Here is a 21,022-nt window from a genome sequence, read left to right as displayed (position 1 = left end):
GCCCGTGGCGGCGGGAGGGGCGGGGCGGGGCGGGGCGCGGGGCGCGCCCGCCCGTCCGCCGCGCTCCAGTCCGGGCTTTGTCTCCGCCTCCGCCGGCGGAGCCGCGTCCCGGGGACAGCGGGAGGGCGGCGGGAGACGGAGCGGCAGCGGCGGGAGACAGGGAGAGGGAGAGAGACAGCGGCTCCCACGTCCTCGCCGCGCACAGTCCGATGCCCGGCAGCTCGAGGCGAGCAGCGACTACGCTTTCCTGCCGTGGCACAGCGAGTACCTCCAGCCTCGGAGTTTTCCTGAAGCAGCCGTCACACCGGGAGCACTTTTGGTAGAGAGGGACCAGGAGACCCCGAAATGACTTACCTCCCGAGGCTCGACTGAAGGGGACTTACTGAAGTGGAACCGTAGTGGAATTTGGGTCTGGAGAGGAGTTGCTAACGCTTTTATTTTTTTCTTTTTTCTTTTTTTTTTTTTTAATTCTTCTCTCTGATCACTCCCCTCTTCGTCCATCATTGGAAATGAACAAATTGCGTTTGCAATTCAGAAAGTAGAAATATTAAATATACCATCCCCCGGGAAGCACACATGTAGTAATGACAAAGGATTGCAAAGGAGAGAGTGGCTCCAGTTTCCCAGAGAGATCCCCTAAAATGGATTACTAAATGGGACACTACATCAGCTAGTTGTCCTCTAGCTGCCCAGATACATGCACCGAAAAGGTACAGTACCCCCCTGTCCGTACCCCTATCTTATGTTTTGGGATTGCTCGGAAGGGGAGGCTCACGGATCGCCCGGCCGGCTCGGAAGGAGCGAGGGTGGTGTGTGCTTAGAGGCGGGCTGCTTCTGCCTTCTGTCTCGACATCGTTTGCAGCGCCTAGGGAGGAGGAGAGCCGCCCGCAAGTGTACACGCTGCGCTTGCTGTTGTCACTTTCCCGGCATCTCGTGGCTTCATCTGTTTTTCCCTTTTATATTTGCCCCCCATATTTTTGTTCCCTTCCCCCCCCCCCCCAAAAAAATTGCCTAACATGTTATTCTCCCTCCCCTAGCCCTTGGCGCGGCTGGCATGCGCTGGGCTGGGGCTCCTCGCCTCCCATCCCCGAGCCCTTACTGGCAGGGGGTCGCGCCCGCCGGGGCACCGTGGGGAGCTGGGCGGCCGCGGGACGCCGCCGCCAGGGCCGCCGCCGAGGCCGCCGGGCGCGTACCCCGGGGCCTCCGGGCATCGTGTGGGGTTGGGTGGTGGGGTCTTTGTTACAACAACTATGTGTGCGCTCCGTGTAGAGGCGTAACCCCGCCGTCTCTGGCGTTCCCGCGGTGCAGCTGGGTCGCGGCCGATGTATTCCTTTATTGGTTTTTTTCCGAGGCTGGCGCTGCTTTTTGGGGGAAGTGGCCGGGAATCGAGGCAACTTCTTCCGCGGAGCAGCCCTAGGCGCAGCCGCGGGCTTTGTTCGCGATCGTGGGCTGGGGCCGCCGGCTCACCTCCCCGCCCGCTCCCCATGGGCAGTGACCGCCTTCCCCTACGCCCTGGCCCCGGTGAAGGTGGGCTGCCGGCTGCCCTCCCTCAGCCCCGCGAAGGGTGGCTCTGGGGTAGGGATGCTCCCCGCCCCTTTCTGCCGGGCGCCTCAAGCCTCTCTCCATCGGGCCGGCGGCACTGCCGAGCCGCTTTTCCTTGGCCGGGGAGCGCAGGCAGATGGGCTGGCCAAGGCCAGACCCCTCCGTGGCCGCCCTGCGGGCGGGAAGCCGTGCAAGGCAGCGCAACTCTTCTCCCTTCGCTCAGCATTCGCCCTGCCGCTCCTTCAGCCCCTCTCCGCCCTCGGGCTCGGGCCCAAATGGGAGAAACGGCGGAAAAGAGAAAGTTTTTTTAATGGCGAGTAACAGGGCTGGCCCTCCAGGAGGGGCTGCAGGCTGGCGACGCGGAGCCCCGCAAACGCCCCACGCCGCGGCGGACCGCTGGGACTGGCGGCGGGGCGCGGGGACGCCGGGCGGGGAGCGGGAGCGGTGCTCCTTCGCGCCGCGGATGCTGAGGTTGGGAGGAATGCCGGGGAGGGGGCAGCATGATGCTGAGGTGAGGAAAGAATGCTGAGCATGGAACAGGATGATGCTGAGCGGAAGGGATGCTAAGCAGGGAAGGGATTTCACCCTGCACGCACACACCCTGTCCCCTTATCTGCACGGACAGAGAAGGCTCCCGTGCCTCCGTTTGCGGTGCGCTGGCGACACGGCGCCGAGGCACGGGGGGCGGCGGCGGGGGCTCGGGCAGCCCCTGGGGCGGCCGAGGGTCAGCACCGCCCCTCGCTCCGCAGGGAAGGCGGTGGAAAGTTTGGGTCTCCATCACGCGTGAGGAAAGTACCTGCTTCTTGCGAGGGCTCGGCCGTCCCACCGCCCCTTTCTCCGTGCCTGACTGCCTGGCTGTCCAAGGGAGGCGTTCCCGGGGGTGGACCGGACGACGTGCGGATAGAGGGCTGGCGGGGGAGCGGGGCTGAGGCTGAGGCTGCAGCCCGGTCAGTTGCAGTGGGGATGCCCTTCTGCCTGTCGCCACCGCCTCTGTCCTGCCTGGCTCATCCCAGGGTGAGTCGCAAGGCAGTAACTGCTGGGTTTCCCTTAGGCAATGGCTCTGTCCTTTTCTAGCCTTGGCCGCTTGTTCAGGAGATAATTTGTTCTCCTGTTCCTCTCCCGAGATAATTGCTGCTTTTGAAGTTTGCAAACAGGCACGTTTGTGCCAGCGTCTGTGCAGCACGGATGTTTAGCTGCTGCAGAAAATTATTTCACTGATTTAACAGCAGAAAATAAAGGCTTTAGTTAGGTCTGTGATGGACTGTAAAACATACTAATTCCTGGCGCTGCAAGCAAGGTGAATGCTTCGTTTTCTAAAGGTGCACACACAGCATGCAGGTGTTGTAAATAACGAAGTGCTAAGTGTCCACAACCATTTTCTGTCACAGAGCTGCACGAAGTTGCTTATTATTTGACATAGATTCTTCTAACTTGTTTTGTATCATCCAGCAACAGAGATAAAATTACTAACTTGACCTCAAAGATAGTAGCTAAAGGTGTGATTTCCCCCACTGTCTTTGCAACAATTAATTCATGCTTTTGGTGTGCATTCATTTAATTTAAGTGTAATCCTGTAAACCATTCTCATCCAAGTAATCTTGGTTATTAAATCCTTTGACATCAGTATGACAAAGTCCAGTGCAGTCAGGCTCTTTTGATTCAAAATTCAATTCTCAAAATTCATTGATATTTTGTAGCTTTCTTTCATGGTAAGATTTATGCAGCTGTTATCATGCTCAGGGTCTCCTCTGCCATTTTTTTCAGATTAGAAACACAAAATTATCTTGCTGTGTTTAGTGTCTCTTTTTTTATTTTCATTATTTAATTTTTTTTTAAAAATGAGGCTGTTCTCCTGTATTGTGAGGAAATTCTGTTGGTCTATTCCAACAAATCTCTTTCTTCATGGAGTTGCTTTGAACATGGTTGAAAGCAAGTACGTGATACAGTAGGATCGGGAAGGTTTGTCACTATTAAAGAAGTAGAGTTGCCACAGTGTTTCACTGTCTAGGGTATCCTTTTATCTAATAGGAGCCTGGTCTTAATATGGTAGCTTCTCATAAGTTACAAGACAGAGAGAACTGACTCTCTTTAAAGCCAAATAATTTCATATGCATTAAAAAGTTGATTTCTGTTCTCCACTACTCTTCACTGGAGAAAATCTCTGGCATTCATGGAAGTTGAGCTCAGGAGCAGCATGCCCAGATGAGATTTCTGCCTAAATGCTAGACAAAATTTAAAATAGTAAGTAATACTGTAATGTATATTTGGAACATTTGCTTTTCATGTACTAGGCACCAAAGGCTCGAAGCACAGGTGAATGCTTTCAGAGACTACAAACTAGGCAGTCACAGATGTGTGTTCTCAATTAGTCTACTTGAAAGCTGTATATTCTTGCTTAATGGCAAACCAGCCTTATCAACTGAACTCATACTACTTGAACGAAAAAGTAATTGGACACTGGCATCTATGAGGAAGATGGCTAGTTAACATTTCTAGCTGTTTGAAGATGAAAGTGAGTATTAGCCGTAGTCCCTTCTTCATGTTTGCAAATAAAAGATTGCAGTGACTGCTGTTTAAGACTGGAGAAGGAGGTGGATCGGGCTAAGAATGACGAGTTGCCTTCATTAAATTTTTGAAAGGAATTAAAAAAAAAAAATAAGAGAAAAAGGGAAGGACAGAGATCACATTAATGACCTGTGAAAAATCCAGACTAGAGCTGTTTGCATTAGAAAGGAAGTAGGTGATTGTGAACTTGCTTGTGCATGTTTTGTGAAGGGAAGGGGAAATTTGTCATCTTGTTTTGAAGAGCCATACATAAATACACATGAAAGGAGCTCACATGGTTTACAGCAGGGGAGACATAAAATGTTTTAGGATTAAATTGACCTGAGCTAATACATGTCTCACATCCAGCTTCTTTGTAAGAACACATTGTTATACTACTGAAACAAATGTTTTGTGTATAGTACCTGATTCCCATATGCCGTAGCAGAATGCTGAAAACAAACAAGCCAGTAAATCCTGAAATTCTGGAAAACAACATTGAAATTATATTAGATGCAGCATATGCTAGAGAAGTTGAACTCTACTAAACGAGAAGTTTTCACTATCCTAATTTGATACAGATGCTGCAGTATTTGACCTGCTACTATTCATTTATTGATGAAGTAAATCTTTAGCCCTCACCTTTTGCAGTCTCATTCACCCAAGTAAGCTTTGCTGACCCAGGAAAGCCTTGCCTGCTGGAGTAATTTTCTAAGAGTAAACACAGTTGCTGAAATATTACTTAAATGTGGACTTTTTTGTGCGTTTAAGCTACAAACTGAAAAAAATGTTCTCTGCTGGGAATCAATACTTGATAAGGACCTGAAGCTCTCCTCTGAGTACATTTGGTCTGGACTGATCCTTAATGTTCTAAGTCAGACCCAGATCTGTGTGTCATGGAGCAAGTCACATCCAACAAATTGTGAAAAATTTGTTTGACCGGGCAACAGAAAAATAAGAGTGATAAGCAATGCTTTTTACTGGTGACCATTTGAGAATTTTATATTCATAAATTCTGTGTGTCAGGATTGTTCTTAGGTGGGCAAGACATTTTGACAGCAAGATAAAGTCTGTAGCACAGAGTCTGACTGCTGATCAACAGCATACAGTATCCATGACCAGCGTTCTAACACAGAAGTAATCAGCTGGGGGAGAGCCTGGACCTGAGCCTGACAGATCTCTAAAGGAATATCTTCATTTTTGGCCTGTTGCACCAATCCTCTGAGTAAGGAATGGCTTAAATGTGCATGGGGTCTGTGAAGGTGAAAGTGGACTACCCCAAGCACAAACCTGGCAGAGCAGAGTTTGTATACCTCTACTTTCTTTATGTGCTGTGTTACCCATGGCCATGGAAATAATTGAGTGTTTATGTTTCTGTAGTGTTAAGAGATCTCTAATTATCCATGGTGAGGGTAGCTTTGGTTTTTGAATCTTGATTGCAGCATGTCAATATGGCAGCACATGCCCAAGGCATAGCTTTAGGTTTTAAAGGGAAGAGTGCCACCTACTGTGTTATAATTTTAGGTATTGCAGCTCCTCTGTGTCTTGTGGAGTTCCCAAGCTTCTCATTTGCCTATTTTGTTCCAGCCTCTGAAAGATGTGAAAGGATTCAGAATTAAATGTGGCATGGGAATGGAGGGAGAGAAAAAATAGAAAATAAGTACAAAATTAGGGTGTTCTGAAAGTCTTAGGAGGGGTTCTTTGAAGGAGAGGCTTACACAGAAACTTTTGCAGTTTTTGGCATTTCTTATAAAGGTTGCTATTGCTGGAAACAGGGAAGGGGATAAGAGATCCATGCTTCCCCCCGTAAAATAATAATGTTCTCAGCTTTCATGCACTAGATGAGCATAAATGAGGATACCAGGTTTATGACCTTTGAAATCTAAAGTTCAATTCTCACTATAGTTTAATTAAAAAAAAAAGTAGAATTCACTTAAAAAGAGAAAACAAACATAAAAACCCAACAACAGCAACAACAAAAAAGAGCTTTTGGAAAAGGAAGAAGAAGATGAGAAAAACCCTGGATGAATTCTCCTGTAATTTGCTGCAAAATCTCATGAAGTCATGTAGTATAGAGCTGTTGTTATTTATCAGCCCAAAGGAGGGCCATAATAATGCTTGATGTGAATACAGAGTCATTTTTGTATGAAAGAAATTTTTCCCCAAGCCCCAGAGTGTTTCTTTAGTAGCTGAAATAGAGATGTAAAATAAAGCAGATAAACCAGCTATTAACAGAACTGCCAGTTGCTGTATCTTGAGAGTGAAGACATATGGTAAATTCACTACATTCAGTGATGACCTTTCCTTTAAAAATATTGTTAATAATAGGCGCTTCTATGTAAAGTATTTATATAACATACTTGAAATTCATGTATCATGGACTACTCCATGCCATTTTTGCTAGTGGCAGGTTTTTGGTTTGTTTGGGGTTTTTTTTTAGCTACTGACAAAACTGCTACTGAGGAACTTTCCATAGCAGTGCACTTTTGCAATATGCCTTCGGTTCTGAAGTGAAAGAGTTTCGGGGGCAGGTGCACAGCATTGCTGCACCACTCTGACAGGGCAGCATGGGCTCTGTCCTCAGGATGGGAAGCCTTTGGCAGCATCTCCCTCATCCTTCCCAGGTACAGCCATGCCTTGGCTGCAGCATTACACCCTTTCCATGAAGCAGACAAAAAAAGAAAAGCATTCCTGTGTTTTTGTGATTTCTGTAACCTGTTGTCTTTAGTGAAAACTTAGAGATTATAAAAGTGGAAAAAAAACCCCAATAGTTTTGTTGTGCCCTTTCATGTCAGTCTGAGAATATCTAGTTGGATGAAGACTACTCTACTGGTGATAATAGCAGAAGTTTCATTATGTGCTGAGAAAGAAAAGGTATTCCTAACTGTCATTGATTTTGTAATGACCCTGATAGACCCAGGGACCTTCTAACAGTAAAAATGTGAAGAGTATATAATAGGTATGGTCAGGCGTTCCAGTTCAGCAGATGGAAAAAATACTCTCCCACAGCAATTCCCAACACAATGGGAAAAACTGCATCCAAATATATTCTTTACTGCAGCAAACATTATTTCTACTTTCCTATCTATGGCTGCTCAGCTTCTCTTGGATGTTCTATATATTGAGTATTCTTCGTATGGCTTTTATACTTGAAGAGAAAATTTCATATATTGCTTCCTTCACCATTGTTCATGAACATTTATCCATTACTTGCTCTTGAGGCAGCCATTCATTGAAATGTTAATGAGATTTTGAACAGTTTATAGTTTCATGGGGGGGGGGGGTTGTTTGGGGTTTTTTTGTGGGTTTTTCTTGTTTTTCTGCAGCAAAAACTGTGGTTTTGTTGATGCCTTTCAAAATCTACTTTTTATTGGTAGATTGAGATGGATTCTATGCTAATTCCTACTGCATTCCTGAGTTATGGCCTAGCAAGGCACTGTCGCTGGGATCTTCATCTATTAATCATGGAAGCTGCTTTCTTATTCGGTTGCCATAGTTTCAGTGCCTCAGATAGTGTTGGGGTGCCTTGGGAAAGGCTGACGATACATTCGGACTTGCAAGCCTTGCAGTTATTTTGGCAGCAGAAGAGCTCGGAAGGATCAAGAGAACAGCATCCAACATTATTCAGAGTTGGATTAAAAGCGGAAACTTCTGGATATGTCTCTCTGGACCTTGTTATGTGAATGTCCAGCTGATCTTTGCTCCCAAGATTTGCTTTTTGTTTTGTCTTGCTGGTAAAATCAAACACTTCAGAGACTAATGGCTATGTTTATCCATTACAAGAGCAAAAAAGGCTTTTAATTAGTTTTTCTGATAAATGGTTGGGTAAATTAGGGCATTTAGGGTTTCCTAAGCAATCCAGGTAATTTCTTTTACATTCCCTTTTAACGTAGCTACATGCAGTATGATACCATGTTTGAGATGGAGTTAATGTTTATTGCTACTTTAAATTTAATAAGACAATAAGAACCTTTTTGTTAGCTGCAGAGCAGCTTGCATTACCAAACAGAAAAGAGGAAATTAACTTTTTTCAGACAGAACTAAAGCTCTTTCAGTGCTGTGTTGGCACTGGCAGTATTTTTTCAATGATGTTTCAATATTTGTTCATAAACGCAGCATTAAAACATACATAGTTTCAGAAATATAGAGCAGTGAGATGTTAGAAATAGCTTTTTTGATGAGTGAGAAAAATGGTAAAGTAGTAAATACGTCTAACAGGAAAGTAGCTGAAAGACTGACTTGCCAATGTAGTGTTTGCTATCAATTGATTTGTCTGTTATGCATAATATAAAATGATGCAAAAGCATATTTCAGTAAGCAAATAATAGTTATTTTCCCATCGAGAAAAAGTCTTCATCACTTCTGTGTGATCAATAGTAAGCCACATGCTTGACCAGATAGTCTGCATTTTAGTGTCTCCAGAATGATGTGATATCCCTCCAGTTCTAATGAAGCAATTTGAGTCTAGCACAGAGGAACTTGCTAAGTATCTTCTATTTACAACAACAAAAAAACCAGTCTTGACTAATCAAATCAAAGTGTAATATCAAAACTATGTACAGTCGAGATTAAAAAATTCTGTATAACTTGAATTAATCAGGAAAACAGCAACTCTTTTGCTTTCATATGGTTAGTTTGCACTAAAAGATTAGTTCTAAATCTTCAGCTTGGGACCTTACAACCCAGTCTAGTCAATTTTTCAAGTGAGATCAACAAGCAGATTGAGAACATGTGCCTGTTTTATGTAATCCTCAGGAGCCCTACAAATTGAACAAATGAAGTCCAAAAATTTGACATAAATTTCAGTTTCATTTGTTGGTTGATGCACACAAAATCGGTATTTGGAATTTTATACTTTCACGTAATATGGAACCTTCTGGTTTATAATCTTCTGGATCTGTGTTGAATATGCATATTTTGCGTAAAATTAATCCCAGTCTTTTTCCTGGTAAACTCAGAATGTGCATGTGTCTATTAGACTGACAGAATAATATGCCTCCATCCTTTTTTATTTCCCTTTGAAAGGGAGGTAGCAATTGTAACAGTGAGGAAATATCTTGGGTCAAAAACTGTAGATGTACAAATTCTGTTGTGCTTCTTTTCCTCAGAATTTTTTATATTCCATTTCATTTCAGTTTAGGTATAGGATCCCCTTGCATAGAAATTAACTTAAGCAGTTCTGTAAGGAACATTTGTACCTTCTTTAACACTGGTGGTTTGGTTTTTTTTTTTTCCCTTGCAATTTATTTTTTGCATTCAAGAAACAGAGAAGTGAGGGATAAGTCAATACTCAGTATAAAGAGCCAGTCTGTTGGAGGGTTAAAATGTATTTCTACTCAGCACTTATCAACAAGCCCTTACACCATTTAGAGTTCAGCGCAAAACTATAGAATTATTTAGGTTGGAAAGGTCCTTGAAGATCATGGAGTCCAACCCTTTATCTAACACTGCTGAATCTACCACTAAACCATGTACCTAAAGCCTACATCTACACATCTTTTATATACCACTGTGTATCTTTTAAGTACCTGAGTTGGTGGCTCAGCCATTTCCCTGGGAGTGTTTTTCTTTTAGTTTGCTTATGGTTCATAATAAATGTACTTCTGCATCCCCAAACAGCTGAATTTTAGCATCAAATGTACTAATCTTATCAAGGAAAGAAAACAATAATTCCTGTGAAAGTAATTGTTGTGTTTGTGTCTTTTAAGCTATGTCACAGCATTTGCTTTGCAGATCTTGTATACGCTCAATAGCATCTTACTACCTGAATGTTCCTGGAAGGCTGGTGCTTGTCTTGGGCTGTGTGCTCATGGGCAAACAGAGGAGAGGAGGAACAACCTCCCTGTTCAGCCTCAAAGCTCCCCGGTGCCTGGTAGCAGGTGCAGGCGGAGCGCGCCCATCCCAGCGGTCCTTTGGAGAGGGTGGATGGGGAGGAATGATTGGAGAGCAGCTGAAGCCCTGGCCCGCATGCCTGGGTTTGTGTGGGAATTCTGTCTCAAAACACCACGGCAAGGAAAAGGAAGGGATGACACGCCTTTTCCGACAGATGCTGCACACGTGGGGCACAGCCTGGTGTCTGTTGCCCGCGGGCAAGAGTCCCGCAGGATTATCTTTCTTGAGTGGTACTTCATGCCATGAGCATGGCTAAATGCAACCTCGTATTTGAGTCAAAAATGCCTTTTTTATTATATAGAGGGGATTAGAGGCTGTTCAACTGCAATCTTGAACTTCAGGTCACAGTCTTTATATTACTGACTTTTCATCAGAGCTCTCTAATGAAAGAGGGGCATCATGCATTAAAATCAACTTTTGAATTACATTCTCTGTATGAACAGAACTTGGTACTATGTGTATAAACTTCTAATGGCATTCAACCCATTCCGCTTCTGAATAATTTGTACTCATTAATTACAAATGCACAGCTTTTGCAATTACAACTTACTGATCCAAACCATATTAAATCAGAAATGATCACAGTTAAATTTATTTTTTTTAAATTTCCTGTACTCTGTTATGTGAGGATGGTTATGTAACATATCTTGTAAGTACTGTGTCCCTGCCGTTGAACTTTGTTTTCTAGAAATACGTTGTTCAGAATTTTTGTTTTGGGGTTTGGTTTGGTTGGATTTTTTTGTTTGTTTTTGGTAAGAAATTCAAGTGGAGGGTTATATGAGGTTTTATGGAGAATTAAGAAGACAAACTTTAAAGTAGCAATGCTTTAGGATGATTTTCTTTTTTTCCATCTAGTGAAATTGTTCTTGATTTGGAATAGGAGTTTGTTGTTCTTTAAAAAGAAATTAACAACTAAATCCTTAAAGATCTGCTCTGGGAAAAGGAAAGATTTTTGCATGAGCTACTGCACTTTTTCATTATTATCTGCAAGGTGTTTCCTTTTAATACTGTTGTAGGGAAGTTCATCATGTTCAGAAACTGATTAATTATATCATGAGATGCGTATATTTCAGGGTGGTGTCGTCTTTTTTGCTTTATCCTGTTCTATGTGTAAGACCTAGACATGCTGCCAGAACACTTCCTTTCCCAAGATAATAAAAATAAAAAAGAGAGATCCTGTTCTCGTTCAACAACACATGTAGTCCAAAAAGGCAAATTTGGCCAACATTGAGCAAATGGCCTGAAGGTGTGGGATGAAGGCTGGTGACTGGATGATCGTGAGAAAAATGCAGTTTTGATTTGTCAAAACATTATTGAGAGTACTACATACATGTGTTAAAGTGACTATCAGAGAAAGACTTTGAAAATATAAGGCAACTTGTACTGGAATGGAGGAAGTTCTCTGACACATGAATTTTATTTCCTTTTCAATGTGCCTTTTACAGTTGTAACTATTTGTTTTTGTTTGTGTTCATCTTTGTCATAATCTCTCTTGCATAGCTGAAATCCTGGCAATAGCATCATTTGCCAAAAAAAAAAGAAAAAGAAAACCCAAAAAAACTCCACAAAAAAACCCCTAAGAAATAACAAGCAGCTCAAGTGTTGTTTATATGAGAGAGGCAATTCAGCCAGGTCCTTCCTGATAACATGTTGATATGACTAAATGCTGCAAAGGGATGGAAAATGTAGACTATATCATGCCTGCTGATGTCTGAAGTGGTGTGTAAGAACACTTTCATTGAATTACTTTCAATAGCAAATCAATTCATTAGACTTTTTAATTTTTTTTCTATAAATGGTCAGTAATCTCTTTTAGATTGAAGCAGATAAAAGAATTCATAGTTGTCACAGCCAAAGAGCTTCAGCAACTTTTCAAAACCTGTGAGATCTACACAGATGCTTAACTACTGCGTTTTTAGAAGGATTACTCCTCACCTCCTCCTTTGTGCCAGGCTCCAAATATCCAACTATCTGCTCAAACGAGTGCCCTTAGTTTAGATGGACATGTGATCGGAACCAATTGCATTGCTTGTGTGTATAAATGAAGAGGAGCTGGGTGGAGACAAGAAAATACGGGTTAGCAGGATCTAACTTTTATCTGTTAGCATCAAACAGAAAATTGAGGGCACAGCTTTGCTTCAGATTGCATCTCCATGTTTATTTTATTAAGCATGGAGTTTGTCTAGAAGAGCTAACCTCTGATTTGTTCGCATTGGTGGCATAAACCTTGCTGACTTCATTAGGAGTTATTAATTAATTGCTGATTTTTTTTTTTTTTTTTAAGAACTTAAATCACAAGCTCAAAATCCCAATAACAATAAACAGAAATATTGAAACAGTCAAGAAGGCACGGGACTGCAGTGGATCTGTAAATTGAATTAGCATTTTAGCTTCAAAGATTCAAGTACTGGAAAGTTTTCAACAGCAAACCAGAGAACGTGTTAGTAGGGGGGCTGGTGTGCTACTTCGCTGCTGCACTGCCTGCTTCTAGATAGTCGTCGTATGACAGCCTGCTCTAAAAACTACCCACATTTAACTAGCAGGGTTGTGTAAGAATGAACACAACACATTTACCGAAATACATTTATGGTGGGGAGAGCCTTAAATATTCCAGCGGGTGGAATACACTGAGAGAGAATGTGTCGCATTTTCATTAGACTGCGCGTCAAATCTTGGGAGGAGGCACAGTAACTTTTCTTCCTGTTACAGAGTGGCCTTATAAATTGCTGCAGGTTTCAAGAGAATGAGAACATTCCCTTTTTGACACAGTTTTTAATGCAGGGGTGCGGCTGTAACTAATAGCGTAATGGCTGAAAGAACCGGCGAAGAGCTTGGTCACATAGGTTGTTACGCTGAATGTGAGAAGCACTTGTCTAATTCCCGAAGTTCGCCGGGAGCCTGCTCGGCGCTGTCTGTGGGCGCTTTCCTCCGCATGCCGCCTGCCCTCTTGTGTCTGAAGAGCTCCGTGCAGGCGCCGCGGGCGGCCGGGGGACCCCGGGAGCGAGCGGCGGAAAACGCGCGGCAGCGCCGGGAGTCAGCGATGGACGCGAGCCGCGCTCGGCAAGGGCGCTCCTTTCGCCTCTGCCTCTGTGTGTGTGCGTCTGCCTAGTCTTGCTGCTTCGTTTGCAGCGTAAAAAGCAGAATCGCTGTCTGCTTTCTTTCTGTATACAGAGGCAGGAACATCAGAAAGTGGGTTAGCCAAACTGATGTGCAAAAAAGCTCTAGGAGTGAATCTGAAGCGATGGGGAGAGGCTGTAATGCATATGATTAAAGTGAAACATGCTGCCTACACAGAGAATTGCTAACAAGATTCTTTCACAGCTTTCATGTCTCAGCCCCGCTTTTACAGAAAATAAATTCATGTTTGGTTTCAGTGGGTGTGCCGTTTTGCTCAGCCCTACAGGACAGATAAGACACTCAAACAAATGCAGCCAGTTGAACACAAAATAATACAATTTGCACTGAGTAGAACAACGGCAGTGCTTATTAGCAAAACCGTGTCCCAGATTAACATTTGCTTGGTTTATCTCAAGCATCTTTTCTCTTAGTGCTTTATTGTTCAATACTCATAGGGAAGGGAGGCTAAAGGCACAGATTAGATTAAGGCAAATTAATTGGGGGTGGGGAGGAAGAGAAAGAGAAAGAGGAAGAGAAGAGAAAGAAGAGAAGAGAAGAGAAGAGAAGAGAAGAGAAGAGAAGAGAAGAGAAGAGAAGAGAAGAGAAGAGAAGAGAAGAGAAGAGAAGAGAAGAGAAGAGAAGAGAAGAGAAGAGAAGAGAAGAGAAGAGAAGAGAAGAGAAGAGAAGAGAAATTTCATGTCCTTTAAACATTTTTTTTTCTCATCTTGAAACAGAAGCATAGATATTGCTGCAAGCCATTTAATAGTTTCTGGCAGTAATTCTACCACATCCCCTTGTTCATATGAAGTATATTTTCTGTAGCTCAGAAGAGTATTTAAATACTCTCTCATGTTTAAAGAGCTTCCAGAATTATCTGAAGTTTTTGCAAGATGCAGAAAAATAGACTGCAGCAGCTGTATGTTGTTACAGTGTTTAGGAAAAAAAAAGAAATTGTAATTCAAGTAATTATTTTAAAATGAATTTAAAAAACAGCTAAAAATGGGCTTGATCCATAAAACAAGGGTAACTTTAACTTTTAATTGTCCAATTAATGTTTTTAGTTATTCTTATTTTCTTGAGAAATGTTGTGCATTTATATAAGCAATTTTATCTCATGTCAGTCCCATGTGAACTCAGGGGTTGTTTCAAATAATTTCGTTTGTGTCTTCCTTGAGACATAACATCTTTAAGTCTTCATTTTCTTAACAGTGGTCATTATGGATCCAGAGAGGACAAAAATGTGGATTTTGGAAGGTTTTTTATTTCGACATCCAAGAGTTACTTATGCATTTAGGACTCAAGCCCAGGTGTTCAGGTCTTAACAAAAAGGATTTGCAGAGGTTAGCATGTTCTGGGGTTTTGTTTGTTTATTTGGTTGGTTGGTTGTTTTTTACTTCAAAGCAAAATACAGGTGGAAAAGGTTTTGTGTTTGGACTAATTCTGCTGATCTCTTCAGGTGCCCACAGGCTGAGAAATCAGCAGAAGGACACAGCTGGCTGACCAAGATGCCTGTGGTCACACACACTGATTTTAGGCCTCTTCTGGCTTTAAACCTCTATGTGTTGTCTCCCTCCCCAAATCCATTTTGCCAGGGTACTGTGGATTTGTATCTGGAGAAGACCTTTCAGAAATGTGGCGTGTTTGTACTTGCACCCTGCAATGCTTGCTTCTGACCAACTTTGTCCACTGCTCAACCCACACCTCAAGTCCTAGATTTGCAAGCCTGCAGGTGTTTTTAGGTAGAGCCTGGAGAAAAAAGCTGCTCTTAAGCAGCGGGCATTGTGTGTAGAGGGAAGGCAATGTGTTCACAAAGAAATCTCTTAGTTCTTCAGCCTCATCTGATCAGGTCTCACTTAAAAAAAAAAATAGCAAGTTTTTCATGTTTCAATGTGTCATGACTAAAATGTCTAGAGGCATTTTACAGATACAGCTCAAATGCATACACAAATAAATGAGATTTGCCAAATGAATCATGAAATACTCTAGCTTTCCCTTCCTTAGTACATCATGAAGATGTTGCATGGGAAATGCATTGGTGATGCATGGAAATTTATCTTCAGCTGAAGATGTTTCCTGATATCTTCACTCACACTTTTTACCTGATGATAAACCAAACTTTGCATTTGTTTATTTAGATGTCTACTTTGTGCAGGCTCATAACTTCAGGTCTGAAGAAGTCAAGTCCGGGAGCCAGTGCCTCCCAGTACAAACCACAGACTCGAGCCATCTGCCCCAAGACCATCGAAATATTCACTGAATATCCTGGAAAATAGGGCAGTTGGGGCGTGGATTGGATTTTGGGGGCAGCAAACACATCTGATGAAAAATGTGTTGTAGCACAAGTCATCCTTCTGAGAGTGGTGCATCAGCAGCCCTGCCTCTGTAGGCAACATGCTGCCAGCTCCAGCTTAGGTCTTACTGATTCAGACAAGGAAAAGTGCTTTCTGCAACAATGTGGTGAAACCAGCTAGAGTGAAACACAAGGGCCACTGAGTGACAAGGTGGCTCATACTAACTAGTTAGACTGATTCTCTTTTAAGTGGGAAGGTGAGTGAAATTTTACAATACACTCATGATGGAAACTGTGATCTCCTAAGAGTATACAGAGTATTTCCAACCAACATCAATAGGTGAAACTGAGTGAAGCAGAGTCAGTGTCTTTGGCCATGTTGTAGACTTAGAAAACACTAGGACATCTTAGAGGCACTCACATAATTGTGCTTAAAACTCCGTTTCAACTTTATCTTGTGCTGTGAGATACAAAAAGATGAAACTTATTTCTGGAACTTACAGGTTTAAATGGAAAACTGAGGACAAGATGTCTCCCTTAACTGCAGGAAAAATTCTCACTTTTTATCAGTTCAAATGAAGCCCTTTCCTAGAACTGAATGCATCATACCTAATGCATAATCTTGTCCTTAACTCAGCAGGCAAAAGATGACAAGCTGTGTTGTCCTGCTTAAGGATATATCAGAAGAGAATAAGTAATAGAGAATTTATCTACTTCAATATTTGTGGTGTCTTTGAAGTGCTAATAATATTTGTAAAAGTTTATATGTCAGGTTAATGCTTGTTCTGTGGGCTTGCAAGAGATTGCAAGCAATGAATAATTTGCAGATTTTTTTTTTCCTCCATAGTAAAACCACTAAGATTATCCCAGTTGAGGTGTCACTTCAACTTGACCACTTTTTTTTTCTTTTTGACTGAATATTACATGTAATCTCTCAAAAATATTATCTTTGAAAAAATGACATTAAGACTAAGTCAACAAGAAACCCAAAAACCTTGAAATAATGAGTGGATGCAGCTGTACTACCATACTACTCTTGCTAGCTCCCAGCTTCCCCCATGAGTGATGGGACAAACACAGATGTTTGAGTAATTTTTATGGAAAAAATGGTTATAGGAGGCAAGGAAAGTAGCTGTAAGGTCAAAGGTGAGAAGTGGAATATTTCTCAAAAGAGATCAGTTAAGGGAATAGGTGTAGGTATTTAGTCAGACTGGTACAGAGGGACAGCTGAAGTGCCAGAGGAGAGGAGGGCAGGGTGAAAATGCTCTCAGCCTTACAAAACAGCAGTATGCCATGGGATGACTCCTTTCTGGCGAGTTGTCACTATCTAAAGTATATAGGAAGCTTGGAGTGGAAAAAGCAGATGGCACATGGGAGATGAAGTGACATCATTTGTCTCTCTGCCTGATTTCTCTACCCTTCACATAGAATTTGGTAGGTGGGGGAGAAAAAATGTCCATATTCTTCTCCATCCCCACATGTTTCTCCTTGCCCTCAGAAATCTCATGAGACTCCCAACTTCTCTCACAAGCTTTTGGTAAAGGTTTCCATCATTGCCTGGGATTTTGAGAGATTGGCTTGGAGAAGTGTTTTTGTGGTTTTTTTTGTTTTTGTTTTTTTTTGTTTTTTTTTTTTTTTTGTGGGGGGAAAAGAGGTTGACACATAGGAATGCAGAGGTAGACAATAAAAACAAGGACAGTAAGCAATTTAGTTGTACTAAGGCTTGGGCAAAGAGATGGAAGGAGGCTTTACAATTTGTGTGTTTCAAGGGAAGTCGCTAATAGGCTGTGTGATCTTCTTGCCAGGCCTGTGGTGAGTTGACATGTTTCAGCCATGAGGAAAGGGCATTGGCATCACCCGTTGCAGCTGGCTGGTCAGCTGCCTGGAACAAGTTCATGGCTTTTGGCCAGTTTCCACTGAACTAGTAAAGCCTCCTTTAAAAAAATCTCTGCACCTGGCACTTTTCAGGAAAATAGTTGGTAGACTTATTGGAGAAGAAAAAGGCTGGTGAACACAGGCATTAAAAGCCCTAAAAATTAGATTTTGGTATGTCATACCTTTTTTAAAATTATTAGCACGTGTTTTTTGAAAGAGAGGATTTGTGGGTGGGGAAGGGAAAGGGAGAACCTGGTGACTCTGGAAGCAGGCAGCCTCAGGTCTCTGCTGGATCCAAAATTCTTGCCAAGATCAGCAGGGCTTGTCTTTGTACGGACAATCACTACAGGGCTGATCTTTGCAGTGCGGGAAGAGTAACATGGATGCAAGGATCATCATCCTAAGAAGTGACTGTGACGCTGTGACTGTAGCTGCAGATGTGCCAGGAGCCATGTAAAGTTCAAAGCCCCTTTTCCAGCTCCAGACCCGGATGCCTGCAGAAGGGAAACCTGCTGATCAGGCCGCTCCAGAGTGAGCCAGGAGTGTGTTTTGCTGGCTGGGTAGTACCAGGAGGCAGGGCAGGATGTGTAGTGACTCTGCCTGTGTCGTGACGAACGTGAGCAATCTGGTGTTTGTCACAGGTCTTAAAACTAAAACTGAGCATAAATAAAGAACCCTACCGCAAGTGAGCAGGATTTTTATAGTGGTTTCCAGGAATGAAATCAAACCTAAACTGCAAGGGAAATATTCTCTGCCATATTCAAAGTTTGTGTACAGAACATTTCAAATAAATGCTCTGTAAAAATGATTTAATTCTGCTGTGATTATGAACTTGCACAAACATGCTGTTTCACATTACTCTCTTAAATAAATTTGATTAGCAACAGCTGTGACTACATAAGTATCCAAAATTTTATTTTCTCAATAGAAAAGGGTTGAAGAAATCCTCAAATTATTGTCAATGAAGATTTTGTTGGTATTTTAAGCTAAGACATCCTCAACAACAACCCAGCAGTAATAACGTGGACATGCTTCTTCTTGGAGAGGCTGCAATTAACTGCCTTTAGTTCAGACAAATATTCTTTTTAGTTCCTGGAGCACTCTGTGAGTATTAGCTGCTTTGTGCTGAGCAAGTACTAAAATCTAACCAAGTAATAAATGGTGCTGCTCAGTGACAGGCTGTTTGACCCAGAAGCAGGCTGCTGAGGCTGCCTTGTGAGCTATTCCCTTTCTCCATGCAGACTAGGTGCAGACAGTCATCCCCTCCTACACACACGGGTATTGCATATGTTTTCTGGTGGTAGTGTTTGTTTACCACTCGTGACTGTGTTGGTTTAGGCACTGTGTGGTGCTCTGTGGGACAAGGCAGAGTCTGCACAAAGGACTGTCTTTCCCACCCATTCCTCTCGCACACAGAAAATGTTCCCAGCTGGTGGAGCAGGGATGTGCTCTTCCTCCTGGGCTCTGTGCTGCTGAATCCATTGCTTGGGTGCCCCCCAAAGATGCCAAATCTCTCGTCTCATCACAGTGTGCTGCAGAGTTACACCTGCATTAGAGGACAGGCATCCCTGTCCCCAGCTCTGCTGCTGCTGCCAGCACTGGCTGACTTTCTGCATGTGTGACTGCAACCTACTTCTCTGCAGTCCTTGATGTCAGCAAGGGCTGCAGGCAAACTCTCCTATACAGCTCTTCTGCTAATGAGCTGGTCCGCTAATTAAATAGAAAGGCATATTTGGCAGTGTCTTTGATATTTATTCTCACTATGGCCCTTTTGACTTGTTTAGGATTTCAGGGTGGTCTTGAGGGAAAAGATATGGTAAGCAATTGCTGAGTTTGTATTATGTTTTATCAACACTGAAATAAAGTTTGTGAAATACTGTTTTGTTCCTTCTAGGCCAGATAATGCAATATAATTTTTGAAAAAATTAAAAAGTGGAGGAAAAAGAAAAAAAGTAAATCTTAACCCAGACCACACTTAGAATTCAGAAGAATTTTAAAAAAAGAAGTCATGTGGGAAGGGCCTTTTTTAATGTTTCTGTGTATGCCATATGTGCTCAGCGATGTCCATGATGAATGACAGTCAGAAGTTAAATAGCATTTATTACACACTTTACGCATACTTGCTAATTTTTCTTCTAGATTACTTCTGACCATTTCAGCCTTTTTGAACAGCTTTAGGCAGATGGCATTTTCTTACAAGGAGAAAGAGCATTGAGCAAACAAAGAGCCCAGTCTGGGATAGGAAGGTTGACTTTTTACCCAGCAAATGAAGAGTGTCCCACCTGGGTGTACATTTGCCAAGGGTAAAACACATTTTTTTGCTGAGGCAGGAAATAGGTTTAAAGCTGATATCCTGCGATCTGGTAGGGTGAGAGGCAGATGGCTGGACCCCCAGGTGATTTGTGTGTGCTCACTCACTGCTCCCTATCAAGCATCAGTGCTCTGCAGTATGCAGCAACAGAGATTTCCATACCTCCAAGGAGAAACTGGAGTTTCAAGTGCTGTTTGCCTCCTAGCCATGTGACTTGCAGAAGTACCAGAAGTGTAGCATTAATGTGCCTAAAAGAGCCCCCAGACTGGGTCATTTTGAGATTTAGAATTTTTAATTAGTTACAGATTTTTCCTTTCTTCCCCTCTTTATCCACCTTTGTAAACAGAGGCAAGGTAGCTAAAGCACTAAATTTGAATATTCACAAAAATGTATAGAAAATGGCACAAAGCCATAAGACAGTTTAAATTTGTGAAATGCTACAGTATTCAGTAATGCTTCTGTTCTTGGCTCTTTTCTGGAGGTCTGTTCTCGGTTGTTGCTAAAGATGGGATAGCAGGATGGGTGAACTGGTCGTAATGGCCAGTGCCCCCATTCCAGTGCTGTGGTGTTATACAGAGAGTGTATAACAGGTGTGTTTGTCAGCTGAAGATTTACCGGGGGAGTCCTGCATGCAGACTGAATGAAAAAAAAAAAAAAAAAAATTACAGCGTTACTACTCTGGCTCTTTGCTGGAAACAAGCAACAAAATAATAAAGGGAGATTTGAAGTTACCTTCAGCCACCTTGGTAACACAGTATTCCCATGGACATTCCATACAGCTTTATGACTCAGGCTTCCCACAGTTAACATCATGATGCTAATTTCAAGACTAAGAATTAAAGGACTGCTGGTCTAGCAGTGTCCGATAACGCCTGATAGGGTAGATCTGTTTGTAACCTTTTGTCAGTCCTGGTAAGTGTTGCTGAGTGTGTGGCGATCATCAGGCTCGATGGTGCATTTGCAGAGATCAGATGGAAGCAGGTGCTGCTTACCTTTGTGTCTTGCCTGTGAGGAAGTTTCAAGTTTGGAAATTGGCATTAGGAATAAATTGCATTGAGATGATAAAAATCTGAAGACATTACAATTTGTGAAAGGTGTTGAAAGGTATGTGTATATTCCACTGGATGAGCTTTCTACTTGGTAGTTCATTAATAGTCGGTGTGCGTGAGGACCGATCTAGACTTTGTAAAGTAAAATGGAAATGTGGCTAAATAATTTTTCTTTGTACAACTATGCAGAAGAGGAGTTAATTATCTGAGACCTATTTTCTACCTGTACATGGGAAAACTGGATGCGCAGGAAAGGCAGTGTGCTTACAGTTGTTTTCATTCTGATCCATTCAGTGACCATGGCTTGTTGCTGACCACTAAAAATACTGTACAGTTTTTTCAAAACACAAAAAAAATATTAATTTCTACATGGGGATGTGAACAGGTTCACTATTAATTACT

The 21,022-nt window shown here is 42.6% G+C and overlaps 1 protein-coding gene across 3 annotated transcripts in view; it reads left to right on the top strand.

The window, feature by feature from the left end:
- Positions 1–57: 57 nt before the first annotated feature.
- SEMA6A (semaphorin 6A) overlaps positions 58–21,022 on the top strand; it is a 118,939-nt gene continuing 97,974 nt past the window's right edge. For all 3 annotated transcript variants that reach the window (XM_059873868.1, XM_059873867.1, XM_059873866.1), the window contains exon 1: positions 58–710. The gene's annotated coding sequence lies outside the window, so the exon portion shown is untranslated. The remainder of the gene's footprint in view (positions 711–21,022) is intronic.

This window comes from Haemorhous mexicanus, chromosome Z, assembly GCF_027477595.1.
Source record: "Haemorhous mexicanus isolate bHaeMex1 chromosome Z, bHaeMex1.pri, whole genome shotgun sequence".
In the NCBI taxonomy this organism is placed as follows: domain Eukaryota; kingdom Metazoa; phylum Chordata; class Aves; order Passeriformes; family Fringillidae; genus Haemorhous; species Haemorhous mexicanus.
Note: the sequence above shows the minus strand (reverse complement) of the source record. Positions and strands in the feature narration are given on the sequence as shown.